This window comes from Vicugna pacos, chromosome 33, assembly GCF_048564905.1.
Source record: "Vicugna pacos chromosome 33, VicPac4, whole genome shotgun sequence".
Classification (NCBI taxonomy): domain Eukaryota; kingdom Metazoa; phylum Chordata; class Mammalia; order Artiodactyla; family Camelidae; genus Vicugna; species Vicugna pacos.
In genome coordinates, this window is record NC_133019.1 from 17466691 (window position 1) to 17480661 (window position 13971).

Here is a 13971-nt window from a genome sequence, read left to right on the forward strand (position 1 = left end):
AACAGACTGCAAGTCTTTTTTAAAGCTCTGCTTAAAGCCAGGGATGGCAGGAAAAAAAAAGACAAAACAGACTATTGTTTGGAGTCGTAGGACCAGGAGGCCCTGATGGGGCTCTTTCTGACTCCCTCCCAGATGACCGCTGTCTGGGAGGGGTCATTTTCTTCTCTCCAGGGAGGATGCCCTACAGCATGTCTCCTGAGGAAAAGCCCAAGGCCAACCAGGATAGGCCTCCCACCTCCACAGAGGAAGTGCCCCCTTGCTCTCTGCGCCTACTTCCACAGTCTTGGCTTCCTGTCCCCGTCCCAGGATTGTCCTCAACCTCATCCAAGAAAAGATGGCAGTGGTGATGCTAATTCCCCACAGGGAAAGCTCCGCCCCTTCCCGCAGGGGCATGGTCTTACCCCCTGGTGTCCATCAAGACAGGTTAAATAAGAACACAGCAGTTTGGATTTAGTACATCCATTAAGAATGACCAAGGGCTTGTCCTCAACCAGGGTACCACACTGTAGGAGCTCTAATGTGCAAGGATTTTAAAAAAAAATGACAACATTATTTTGAATGCTGCTAACAGGACTACAAGGTAGGTGTCATTAACCTCACATGTTACAGATGAGGAAACCGAGGTCCAAAGAGGATAAGTAACAGTCACTCAAGTGGAAAGAAGTGCAGTAAGAATTTGAACTCAACTCTTTCTGCTCCTAAAGCCTCTGTTCTTTTCGCATGGCTAAGGGCAATGCCAGATGTGATTTGAAATAGCCATTGTCTGTCTCTCCTGGTTATCTGCCAGTTGCTCCACTGTCTGAGTCCTTTTGCTGTGGACTCTACAATAACACGATTCTCTTTCTAGCAATATCTATCTTACCCTCCCTGGTAAGGGTCAGAAGCCTCCTTCTCTTCTCTCCACTTTCACCTCCAATCTTCTTAATTCTCTTCCTCTCTCCTCTCCCGTGCCCTCCTTCATCTCCTAAATTTAGAGCAACATTGTGTTTTCCTAACAATTGCAAACTTTCCTTATGAGAAGTGACTGGCAGTGTGATTAGGGGTGGGTCCTTTGTCTTTTCCTAAGAGCACTTTTGCTTTCCAAGGGGACCAATGTGGGTGTGACTGAGCCCAGATTTCTGGTACAGTCTCATTTCTTTTAAAAATGTCAGAGTTCAAGGGCTGTGTCCATATAAATCCTGAAACTACGAGCACAAGTTTCAGGTCCTTGGAGAAGAAAAGTTGCCTAATTGGGTGGCCAGCTTCCAAAATTTCCCTTGGTAATCCTTCCTCATGACTGTTCCTCTTTTACCAAATAGTTTCCAGAAGAGTTTAGAAATTGCCTTCCAAGGTGTCAGAGCACCTACCACAAAACACACTCTATTAGCAAAACTATCTGAAACAAATTGTTACTGGAAGCAGTGAGTGTAGGGCTTGTATCCAAACGTTCGGAATGTGCTTACTAATGGTGGCCCTTTAAAGCAGTGCAGGAACATAATAGCTTTATACATCTTTCAGAGTTTTTTTTTTTTAATCAACTCAAGGACTCCTTGTACAAGCAAAATGAAGCAAAGAACTGAAAAAAAAAAAAAGTCTAGATAATGTAGGTTAAAAAACTTACTAGGGAAATAGGAAAGGAAAACAGCCTCGCCTAGACCAGCTCTCAATATAGATCAAATTCCAAGATGATAGCTCCGATTTCCCTATCCTGTTAAATTGAGCAAATCGCTTAACACTTCTGTGTCCTCCATAACTTCTTCCTTCACTCTGCCTGTACAGACATCATTTACAACTCAGTGGTTCTTGACAAATTTTTTGAAGAGGAAGCTCCCATTTCCTCCCAGGGTTTGCAAGCCCTGCTCCAGTTTTCTTCCTTTGACATCCTGGGAAATAGATGGAGGAGAGAGTGTTTCCATCTTCGTTTCCAGAGTAGTCACACTGATTCTGGCCCCCTGTCAACTTGGCTTATTCTGCTTCAAGTTGTGGCCTTGAAAGTTTCAGAAATGAGGAAGCAAGGAAGGTCATACCTAGAGCAAGTAAGGGAATTCAGTGGTTTGTAAGGATTATTATCATTGGTTCTCTGAGTATTACCTCTGGGCCAGTGGGTGACTTTTGGTTTTACACACAAGTATTTGTATATTCCTTGGACATAAAGAAACTAATCCATTTGCCCAGATACCCTCCAGTCAGACCTCTGGAGTTTTACATTTGCAGAGACAAGTCTTACTTGCAACAATGTATATCTTACAAGGAAAAACAAAATGCCTGGATTATAAAACACTCCCACCATAAAGGCAAGTAGAACCAAGCTTAAATGAAGCCAGCGGAAATGAAATTCTACCTCTAAAACCTGACCCCTAATTAGTTAAAGAGATCAACAAGGTTTCTGGATATAAGGTCAACTCACAAAAGATCAATAGCATTTCTCTACAGCAGCAAAATACAGCTCCAAATACATTCAGAATCAGATAAAAGTTATAAAATATAGAGTACTTAGCAAAGAATGTCTAAAACTTCACTATTTGTTAAAGGACTGAAAAAATTCTGATTATATGGAGAGACTGTTCATTCTCTTGGATGGGATGACGTAGTTTTATAAAAAAAAAAGGTCAATTCTTGCCAAAATTAATCTAAAAATTGAATATAAATTTAATGCAATACCAATCAAAAGTCCAGCTAGATTGTTTTTTGATGAATGTAATAAAGTTATTTTTAAATGCATGTGGAGTGATGTCAGAGATGACAGGTTAGGAGGTACCAGACTTGGTTCTCCCTACAAAAACAATTTAATAATTATCCACCAATGAAATTGTTCTGGGAGAGCTCCAGCTTGTAATTAAGAAGCTGCAGCCACTCCATGGAGCTTAAAAATCAAAGATGACCACATAGAAAAGTGCAGAAAGCATTTTACCTGTTTCACTTCATCCTCCAATCTGACACAGCTTGGCACCAAGAGGAATTGCCTCAGAAATCCCCTACCACCTCCAGTGAAAAGGAAAGCGGGAGGACCTCAGGAACCCTTGACATCACCGGGGACACCGCTAGCTTTTGCCACTGAGGACCTCTGATGCTGAGTCCAGCTTAACAACGCTGCTCGAAGTCCATGCCTCTACACCACCTGGAGTAGAAGCACGCCTCCCCCTCACCATCGTCACCTTCACACATGCAGCAAGGATGCCCACTTTCGTCAATTCAATTCAAGGTACTATTGCAAGTCCTAGACAGAGCAATTAGACAAGAAAAATTAATTAAATGCATCCAAGTTGGAATGAGGTAAAATCATCTCTATTTGCAAATAACATGATATTATTTATGAAGTCTCCTAAAGACTCCACCAAAAAACTGTGAGAACTAATAAACATATTCAGTAAAGTTTCAGAATATAAAATCAACATACAAAAGTCAGCTGCATATCCACACATGAACATGAAATATTTGAGAAGAAAATTAAGAAAACAATTCCATCCACAAAAGCAATAAAAAGAACAAACTACTTAGGAATAAATTTTACCAATGAGGCGAAAGGCTTGTACATTGAAAACTGTAAAACATTGAAGGAAATTAAAGAAGACACAGATAAATGGAAAAACATCTTGTGTCCATAACTGGAAGAATTACGTTCAATCCAAGAGCACAAGGCATCTTTCCATTTCTTTGTAACAGCTTCATTTTCCTTCATCAATATTTTATAATTTTCAGAGTATAGGTAACTTCCTTGGTTGTTTATTTCTAGGTATTTTGTTCTTTTTGATGTAATGGAAATGTTTATGCCAGTTATAAAATTCTGGTTTTTGAAGTGGGAAAAAAAAGTGAATGAAGGGCTGCAAATGGCAAAATATCCTTCCTTCTTATGGGTGAGTTGTATTCCATTACACATATATGCTGCATCTTCTTTATATATTCATCTATTGATGTGCACTTATGATGCTACCATATCTTGGCAATTATAAATGATGTTGCTGTTAGTGGCGGGGTGTATGTATCTTTTTTAATTAACTATTTTTTTGTGGTTGGCTTTATTCCTTTGATAACTATGTAAGTTTAAAAAGCTAAAGCTCTAAATGTTCTTAAAAACAATGAACAGTGTATATACATAAGTTTAAAAAATATGTGCAGTATATTGTGTATATGTATTTATATGCAATACATTGTATATGTGCAGTGAAATTGTAACAATTCTACCTAATAAAACCGAAAAATGAAAAAAAAGAATTAATATTGTGAAAATGTCCGTACCACCCAGAATGATCTACAGATACAATGAAATTTATATCAAATTTTTAATGACCTTTTTTTCAGAAAAAAAAAAATGTAAAATTTACATGGAATCACAAAAGACCCCAAATAGTCAAACAATCTTGATCAAGAAGAACAAAGCTGGAGGCATCACATTTCCTGATTTCAAAATACACAATACAAAGCTACAGTAATCAAAAGAATATGGTAGTGACATAAAAACAGTCATAAAGACCAGTAGAAAACCTAGAAATAAATCCACACATCTACAGTCAACTGATCTTTGACAAGGGTGCCAAAAACACACAATGGGGAAAGGATAGTGTCCCACTGGTTGGGAATGATTTTGACTAATGATTCTCACATTTTGTTCCAAAGTATGATTGTTCTAAATTTGGGGGTTGAAAAGTGATAAAGGAAATGCCTGGACATAAAATTTTAATAATCTGCACTTGGAGCTAACTTGGCTAATTCTGAGTGATTGAGAATAATGAACCCTAAATACTATTTGACAATGATCATTTTTCCTAGTTTTACTGGCCTGGAAGGTGGATTTATTTTACTTTAAATATTATTGATTATAGATGTGTTATGGGATTGTCTAGAGCCTAAAGACTAAATGGGTTTTTAAAAAAAATGATTTTGAGTAGATGGAAGACATAATCAAATAGGCAATTTAGGGGGAGAAATCAACAAATACCAAAACTTTTAGTGGGCCAAGTACATATAGTGTCGCTTGGAAGGCAGCCTTTGATTTCTGTCCTATGTCATCCTTGTTAGCACCTGTCTCTGAGATATGCTGGGTGCCTGGGTGTTCTGACACTCAGACACTGTAATGGTTTCCAAGGAGATGTGATAACACACTGTCAAAGTTGCATGGGATTCAGGCTTCTTTAGTAAGCAATGCTGAGTCATCTCCTCCGTAAGCTGGGTTGATGCCTCAGTTTGGGGGGAAAAAAGACTTGTTATAACAAACTGAATTTATTTACAAATTGAGAAGGCTCTGTGTCTGGGCTATATCTGATTGAGGGCTGTCAGTATGTCAGAGGCCAGGTGTCCCTGTGCCTTCCCACCCGGGAGTGTTAGTGCCTAGAGAATGTTTCAAGTAGAGTTGTCCTTGTCACAGCTTTGGATTTTCTCAGCCCCTCTTCTTCCTCCAGCCCTGATGTGGTAACCACTTCCGGGCAGGCTTCAAGAAGCTTTGTGCAGGTTCCAACCGAAAGCACCTTCCCTGCGTCCTCCCATCCTTGCTATCTTCCCCAGAGCTTCTCTAGAAGTGTGGAGACCCATGGGACAGAAGTTAATGGGCAGTTGCTATCCCCTTTCATTTCCTGGGTGATTGTATTTTCCTTGGAATGTCCCACTGGATTGAGCATAATGGCAGCCAATTCAATATCCATCTTTCTATTGACTTCCCTCCTTCCCTGTTTTGCTTCTTTATGTCTCCCTCCTCCTCCCTGGGACCCCTTTCTAAGTCAGCCACCTGCACACAAGCATCTGTCAGGCTTTGCTCTGGGGAGAGACCAGGCTATGACAGGCCCCAGAATTGCCGTCTAAAATCAGCCTACTCATTTTTCCAGGTCCCTAAACTCAGTCAGATTTTCTCTCCTTCAGACTTAAAGTTCAGGGAAGGATTAGAATCATTCTGCTTTCTCACATATATTCAGACATTTGCATTTACACACAAAATTTCACTTTCTAGGTGAAAAGTGGGAAAAAAAGCAAGTCCTTGTTGTTTTTTAAACAAGAAAAGCTAATAAAACCAAATCAACTTTCTATTGAGTAAAAAACTTCCCTTTTACTTGAATTGATTATTGATTGATACTGATTAAAAACTACATTACTGCTTTACTTTCTGTGTTCCCCTTAAAATTTCTCTAGGTAAAACAAATTTTAGAAGATATTAACACCTCCAAGTATTGTCTGAGAAATTATAAGAGGCTCAATGCTAAAACACATTAAATGAGTTTTATTAGATACTCCTTCTGCTAAATTGGGCTGCCAACTGGATAAAGCATTATTTAGCCAAATATGACAAAGGCCTTGAATGCAAGATTTAAGGAAGATTATTTGACAGCAAACTACTAAAATTATAAAGAGAAATTTTGCATTTACAGAAAAATTCGCTTTCCTATAAATGGCACTCTGTTTTCAGAGCTTGATTACCTTATTGGGTGTTTCAAGTTAAGTTCTTGTTATTTTGTAACTTCAATACAATCTTCCACTAGAATCTTCGGCCTACCTGGCAGATGTCTGGACAGTTAAGTTGGCTCACCCACCTCATGAGTAAGGTGATAGAGCTGAGAGTAAGTGAACAGTAAAAATATTACTAAAACATTGGGATCTCAGGATTTAGAAGACTAAGTAGTGAGGAAGCAGTGATTTGTGGGCCAGGATGAGAAAGAGGATTGTGTTAAAGAGATCATGGCCCTATTTATTACCAAATTTCACTGCTGGTACATTTTGTCTGAAGACTTGCTGTCAATTACATTGCAAGGCACTAACTGGTCATGATACACATTTTAAGTGTGTAGCACTGTGCTAGGTCCTACAGAGACAGAAAGATAATAAATGTTCTCAGTCTTCAGAGAACTTGCAGGTAGGCTCAGAAAAAGTAATTAGGAAACGAGGTTAGAATCAAGGTCTAAACTACTTGGAGAGAGAGACTTCTCTATGAATTAACAGTGAGGATGCAGCAGGGCTGGGTAGAACTTGTCACCCAGGAAGACATTGCAGAAGACACATGCACTGAACCATGAAATGGCACATTTGGGGCTGCTAGGAAAGTAAAGGAGGTTATTCCAGGCAGTGAGAAGAGCATGAACAAAGATATGAAACATCATTCGTTCAGCCATTTGTACCTGCTTTGTGTGTAGTGTCCCACCAGGTGCTGGGACTACAGTGATAAGTAAGACACACTCAGCCCCCAGCCCTTGGAGCTTGAAGCCTTGGGGGATTCATGAGAGACCTTGGTCTGCAATGAGCCAAACTCCACGGGGATCACGTGGCTCTGAGGAGTCCCTTGAAAGACACAATAAAAGAGATGTTGATAATTTTATGAGAAAACTTTTAAAATAACTTTTTTTATTTCTGAAATCCAAAAGGTTTGTGTCAGTTGAGGAAAAAAGTTATCTTTTATCACAGCTTATATTTCAAACTCTGAAATATAGGTTTCTTTCTCCGAAGAGCTAAGACGTTTAACTAGCAGACAGCTGTCTCTTTGATCAATACATTCACATTATTTTTCTTTTCTTTCCAGAAAAATAAATGAGGACAACATTATATTTTGATATGCAAGGCTTCTCACTTATTGCTTTCCTCAGTAAGGCCCTCAACAGATGCTTATTTCGGGCTATTAATAAAAGCCCCTTTCAGTAAAAGCCTGGCTTTAGGCTTTAGATAAATAGCAGTTTGGGAGACTTTCAAACAAATTTAATGCTCTAATTCTCTCCGATTACTGTAATTTTTCAACCTGTCCTTTCAAATTGGAGATACAGTGAAATAATCGGATATAGAGTGATAAAGATTACTTTAAAATCTCATAGATTTTTTTTTATATTTTCTTTTTCTTATCATGTGTTGAACCAGACTTTGAACAAATACCTGGACATAATGGGATATCACTGGAAATAGCATCCAAACGCTACCTCTTCTCAGTGGAGGATTTAGTGGGACATCCACCAGCCTCCAAAAATGCCTGCATTGCTATTGCTCCATATTATCTATTCCAACGATAAGAGAGAAGCACAGAACTGACCTGGTGGTCGTCTTGTTGTGATGAATACGGTTTCTTTCTGAAGAGCAGAGAGAAGTAATTTGTGTGGATTGTGGCTTCTTGACTCCTGATTACATAACAGAAAAAGCCGTATGTGTGGAGAAGGAAATTGATTTAAAAGCAGTCAGTGGGCATAGCCAACATAAATTTGATGAATAAAATGAAAAGCGGCTCTGACGATGTCAAGGTACTTTTTTTTCAAATTGACAGCGCGAAGACCTTGGAGAAACTTCAATTTCATCTGCTCGGTGCAGACACCTGAGCCTTTGTCCTTTCATCAGTTAGCTTCATTCTCTGGCTCACAAACTAGAGACAGGTCATGCAAAGGAGTGAGAACTGTCCCTGAGTTCAGTTTAACCTTTACCAAAGGTCTACTCTATTCCAGGCACTCTGCTATAGCAGAAGACATAAATGCACCAGTTTATTCATTTGAAAATACTTACTGAGCATAGCTATACAGCTGGCCCTGGGGATGCAGTCACGAACAAGACAAAATCCCTTTGGAGTTGAGTCTAGCCAGGGGGCCCAACTACGAAAGTTTACAGACACATACATGATAGTTTCAGGCATGGTCCTCGTCCTTGAGAATCTGATAGCCAAATGGGGAAAGTCAACATGTATAGGAAGAGGAAAAAGCAGCTACAAATAGGGGTGGCCACAAGACCAAGAATCTATGGTCAGGTGCTGTTTCAAATGCACCGTCACTTAGAATTCTGTTTCCTTTGGTTTTTGGACTATCTACTTGCCACCCAGTGACATCTGATATATTCTTTATCCTAGAGGCATTTTACAGTCTCCTTTTATGATCTAAGTATAATTATATAATTCAAGTCAAGATTCTTACAATTTCCATACTTTGACGTTGAGCATTGGGTAGAAATATAGAGAACCAAGCAAAGTCTTTGTGTGAAGATGTCAAAGAGCCCCAGTCCCTGTAGAGATTTTTCTAGTGCTACCAGGTTGATGATATCTGCTCTAAGAGGCTAGAAACTCACAAAAGCAAAGACAAGATCACCTGATAAGATCTCTGAGTCCAAGTACATCAGAACCAGCTCCACATTTGTAGACTTGTTCTTTCCATCTGCCCAAATAAGGCCATCCTTGTTCTTAGCCAACCAACTCTGACTGTGTCCTCTCCACAAGAGAATTCACTTTTTTAAACACATATCATCCTTTGATCTGAGCCAGAGACCTCCCATTGCCTCCTCCCACAAGGTCATGTGCATCCTGAGTTCAGTAAAGCTTCCTCCTGGTCTGCAGCTCTGCCTGGTTCTCATTCTCTCTGATTTTCCCTGGAAAGTCAATGGAGCAGGAGATCCCAGTACATCCATCTCCAACTTCATTCGTTACTTCACAAAAAGGAAAAAAAAAAGAAAGAAAGAAAACGAAAATTGAGGGATAGAAGAAGCTAAGTGTAAAAGGAAGCCTGCAAAAAAATCTACTAACACGATCCCAAAAGCACATCTTCTCTAATAAGTCAGTAAATAAAAAGGATGGTTTAGTTTACTCTGTCCCTTGTTGTCTCTCTTGGACACTCTCCCCATGATTTTCTGAAGAAATAATCAATTTATTAATTATGGCACCAACCGTGTTTTTATCATTCTTTAAGTCGACTTTCCTAAGAGAACTGCTTACTCAATCTTCACGAAGTGTCACTAATAGAGGAAAGACTGTGAGCAGAAGGCTGGTCCTGGCTGATTGCCCAGCATCAGTGCACTGTCCCAGCCCATCCCTCGCCAGGTGAGATGGCCAGGTGGAGGACGGTGGCATGGATAAGAGATAAGATTTGGCTTTTTTGGCGGTTGTTATTGTTATTGGGAAAATTGTCCATCATGAGAAAAACAGTGAAATATTTTGCAAGGTGCTCTTCTGAAAAAGAAAGCAGATTATTTTTAAGTGAGCAATCATGGACTGGTAACAAAATCAAACACAGAGTTTCAGTCTAGCCACGAGATGCTATGACAGAAATGCACCTGGAGCAGATCTTGTCTCCTCTGAGGGTTGGTGGGCAAATCCAAAATCTGTGCTTGTGATGCTGAGAATAAGCGTACAGGAGAAAGCAGCAGTCTTTTTAAGAAAGAAAGTATATTCAATAAAAATGTTTTTAATTAAAAAAAAAGAGAAAGTATGAGGCTGGTTTAGCCTAGTGTAGTGACTAATGGCAATTTAAAACACTGTAAACATTTTGGACTTTTTAATTGATTCATATGGCATTTATTTTTTGATATCTATTCTGGGTTTGGGACTATGCTGGCAAACAGAGTGACGGACGAAACGTGCTCTGTCCACCTTCGCTTCCAATACATAAACTAGATTAAATGAAGGCATCATCTGCCTAGGTACAGCATCAGAACACAAGCCCCCCGGCCATCTGCGAAGAGCAGTGCTGAGGATGGCGGGCAGGACAGAGCCCTCTCTCCCTCCAAAGGGATAACCCCCTCCGCTTGCTCTTGTCTCAAAGATAGGGAGGTTCAGGCAGGTGCAGGGAGGGTTGAAGGGTTGATCCTCATCTTAAATAATTATGCCTGAACTGCATATGGTGGAAAAGCCACTGGGATATAGGAACTCAATGGAAAATTCGTTACAGATATTAACTAGCAGTAGCTAGGAGCTGAGCACTGCTGATGGCTATGTTGTAGACTATCAATATGACCCATGTGATAAAAGTTAACAAATCTCTCCAATTTTTAGTTTCCTTTCTTAAATGTTGCCTGTGATACTGAAAAAGTCACAAAAGCCTTGATATTAGAATGCATTTTATATATGAGGAGAAGGGACCTTGTTCCAATAAGGCCACTTGTGATTAGAAGAATCAAACCAAGACTCCTACGATATCCCTGGGTTCTGACCACCGAGGCCTGAGCATCAGTGAATTACTTGGAAATGCAACTGTATCTCCATCCTGCCTGAGCAGTGAGAATGTTTTACTGGTGGCCTGGGAATCTCTCGAGAAAATTTGTCATGAAGGCGTGAGAACCGTTCTGCCAAGGTGGAAATTAGATTTCAAGGGTGATGTTCAAGATTTTCATTTCATCCACTACTGCAGAGCGACAAAGCACAACATGAAATGGCAGGGAAACTATTTTCAGACCTTGTCATTTGCTTAGGCTACAGGAATATTTGCTGGTTGCAAATTTGACATAGTGGGGATTCATTTTTCTTTTAGAAACAAAAACCTCTTTTTGAGGACAAAATGCTGAGACTTTGGATGGAGAATAAACAGATTTTCCCACAGTTTTAGCTCTTTGGTTACACCAGCGAGGCACTGGTGAGACTCCCAAGGTGAATAAAATGTAATTTGCGGAAGCGCCAACCGTGGCATTTCGCGTAGTTCCTGATGTGATGCTGTCACTCCACCTTATTTATGTAGCACTCCTGTGTGTACAGCCCTCTGCTTGTGCTTTAAATACATTCATTCTTTCCTATAAGCCTCACAATAATCCTGCCAGAGAGGAGAGGTCACATGCCTGTGGCCACGGAGCTAGTAAGTAGGAGAGCTGGGATTGACACCAGGGGCCATGTGTCAACAAATCCCTTAATACCAGCGATTTTAAAATTTTGTCCTTCATCGGTGCCCTGGGGCACGGGAGGGTCTAATAGGGACAGGATCAAAGCTATTCATCTCTGCTTCTTGTGGACCATCTCTTGTCTTTATCTCATTTATATATGGTGGGTTTCCTCTGGTTTAGAACTCACAAAATTTACAGCATAACTCGATGCACCAAGAAAAAAAATGCAGTTTCTTTGTTGGTCTGTAGCTAATCGTGTCACCATTAACAGGCTTCATCGGATGGCAAGCAGAGAAGAGAAATTTAAGTAAGTGTCCAGAGAGATTTAAGCTTAATTCAATTTTAACAATTGATTGCTTTTTCAAAAAGGCAGTGCAGTGTTTCAGAGAGCCACCTCACCCCTCTACCCTTTCCATCCTCAGAAGGCTTCTGGGAGTGTCCAGGTAGAGATGTGACCTTCCTGTCCACATCCGGTGCCATGCTCCTGGCTGCCTCGGGGGCCGAGCACCCAGATGCTTCCCAGTGCTGAAGTCTATTCTTACAGCACCAGTGCTCTCCTGGCAAAGCTCCCTGGGCTGGAACGGACTCCTTCTCACATTACAGATCTTCCGAGGTCTGGCCACGACTCTCATTTGTTACAAGTCCAAGCAGCCAGCTCTGCAGTCTTTATTAACTGGGAGACACCTCATCCCCAGAAAGAGGACCCCCTCTGGCTAAACAAGCTGCTTCTACCAAGTTAGACAATAAGAATTTCCCTGCTGGTCTGAACAAATCTATTCTCGAAAAGATGAGAGCTGGAGATCGAGTTACACATAAAATAGGAATGCCCCCTTAGCCTCCCTCAATGGGCCAGTGTTTTAACTGTATTCATTCATAGTTGACACGAATCAAGAATTGCAGAATGTTAGTCCTGGAAATGCCTTAAAGGCCATCCACACTCCTCCTGCCCATCTGAGCAAGATGAAGAACCTGCGGCTCAGAGATGAAATGGTTGTTGGCGGTCACTCCTTATTTATGGGGTTTAAGCCCCCCATACCACCCGCCCATCCATCAGAAACCGCACCAGCCAAAGGGGCTGCGTCCGGCCCTACATGCCTGGGCATGGCACGTACGTGCACGTCACACTCATGACACTTTGACCAAGAACCTTCAGAGGGAGCAGCTGAAACTGCTTCGGCATGTGCCACTATCTGTGAGACCCTCTGAGCCCAAAGAGGTCAGCTGCGCTTCTCTTTAAGTGATCTGTCCTTCAGTGCCTTACGTATTTGGAAGGCATCTGAGAGACCAAGGCCAGGAAGGACGCGGAGGCGCACAATCCAGCTCAGGAAAATTTTTTCTCAGTTCTTTATCTCTACTCACCATAGCTTCAAGATAATGCCACCTTTGGGGAGCAGGATGGGAGATTCTCAGCAAGAAAATATATTCTGTAATGAGAAGCACAAAAAAGCCCTCCATGAATACTAATGTGCTGCCTAACTATCGTATCTTTGATTTCCCACTCAGTGAATTATCCGAAATAAAACGTAAAAACAATTATACTGGGGAATGAGAGACCATGGCTATGAGGGGAGGGCCAATTTTAAAATGGCATAAAATAGCTATAAAGAATAGGACCACATTCTAGAAAAAAATGCCTTTTTCCCTGCAGTGCAGACTACTGATCCTAGGCTCCTACAGAAACAGAGCCTGAGGCAAAAGTTTATGAGCTGTGGCTCCTGCAAGAGGGTAAGCCCTGGGGGAGCAGGAGAGGAAGGCAGGGCCCAGTGGGTAGAATGGGGCACTTTGGGAAGTTTGTGTGATTCTGTTTTATTCTCCAGATGCACACGCTTGCCTGATTTTCAGAACCATGTGGTTCTTCAGTGGCTTGTGTTGGTTGCTTCCAAGTCCTCAAAATCAAGAGGGGTCTCTAATTCCAGGCCTCTCCCTGGTCAGAATCCACCCCTCCTGGCATCAGCAACTCCTCATTTTCCTGGGTTGTCTCTGTGAACAAAAAATACTGCAAGCCATATCAATAAACAAAGAATGCTGTGGCCATCAAGTCATCAGCCGCTACCACCACCCCTGACAATGAGTGGAGGGAACTTAGCATGCAGACAAGCAGGCAGCCTGGCCCGGCCTCTGCCACCACCCCTAGCAGTGAACCCTGAGGGAACTCAGGATGTGAAAGAACCGGCTACTGGCCCTAGATAGCGAGGGGCATATCAAAGGAGTGATTTCAGTGAGCTCAGACTTCTGCACCTTCCCATGCATAGAAAAGAGTTAATTCCTTAACTTAAGATGCCTGGTTTTCTTTAATTAACAGTAATCTTTTGATGTTCCAACTACCTGGTCTTTGTTGCAGAAATTCATATATCGTGGCTTCTGCCTTGCCACTTTGAAGCAGTCTCTCAGAGCAATCTGGGAGGCTATCACCCCAGGCTTAAGTCCTCAGAAATGTTCGCCAAATAAAACTTAATTCTCAACTTGTAGGTT

At 41.1% G+C, this 13971-nt stretch overlaps 1 long non-coding RNA gene across 1 annotated transcript; it reads right to left on the bottom strand.

The window, feature by feature from the left end:
• Positions 1 to 1507: 1507 nt before the first annotated feature.
• On the bottom strand, positions 1508 to 13473 carry LOC116279379 (uncharacterized). Its single transcript, XR_012066611.1, has 7 exons — positions 13331 to 13473; positions 12859 to 12923; positions 9578 to 9859; positions 7973 to 8057; positions 7077 to 7236; positions 2891 to 3196; positions 1508 to 2006 (listed from the first exon to the last, which is right to left on the bottom strand). It is a non-coding gene; the product is annotated as an uncharacterized lncRNA (long non-coding RNA).
• Positions 13474 to 13971: the final 498 nt, after the last annotated feature.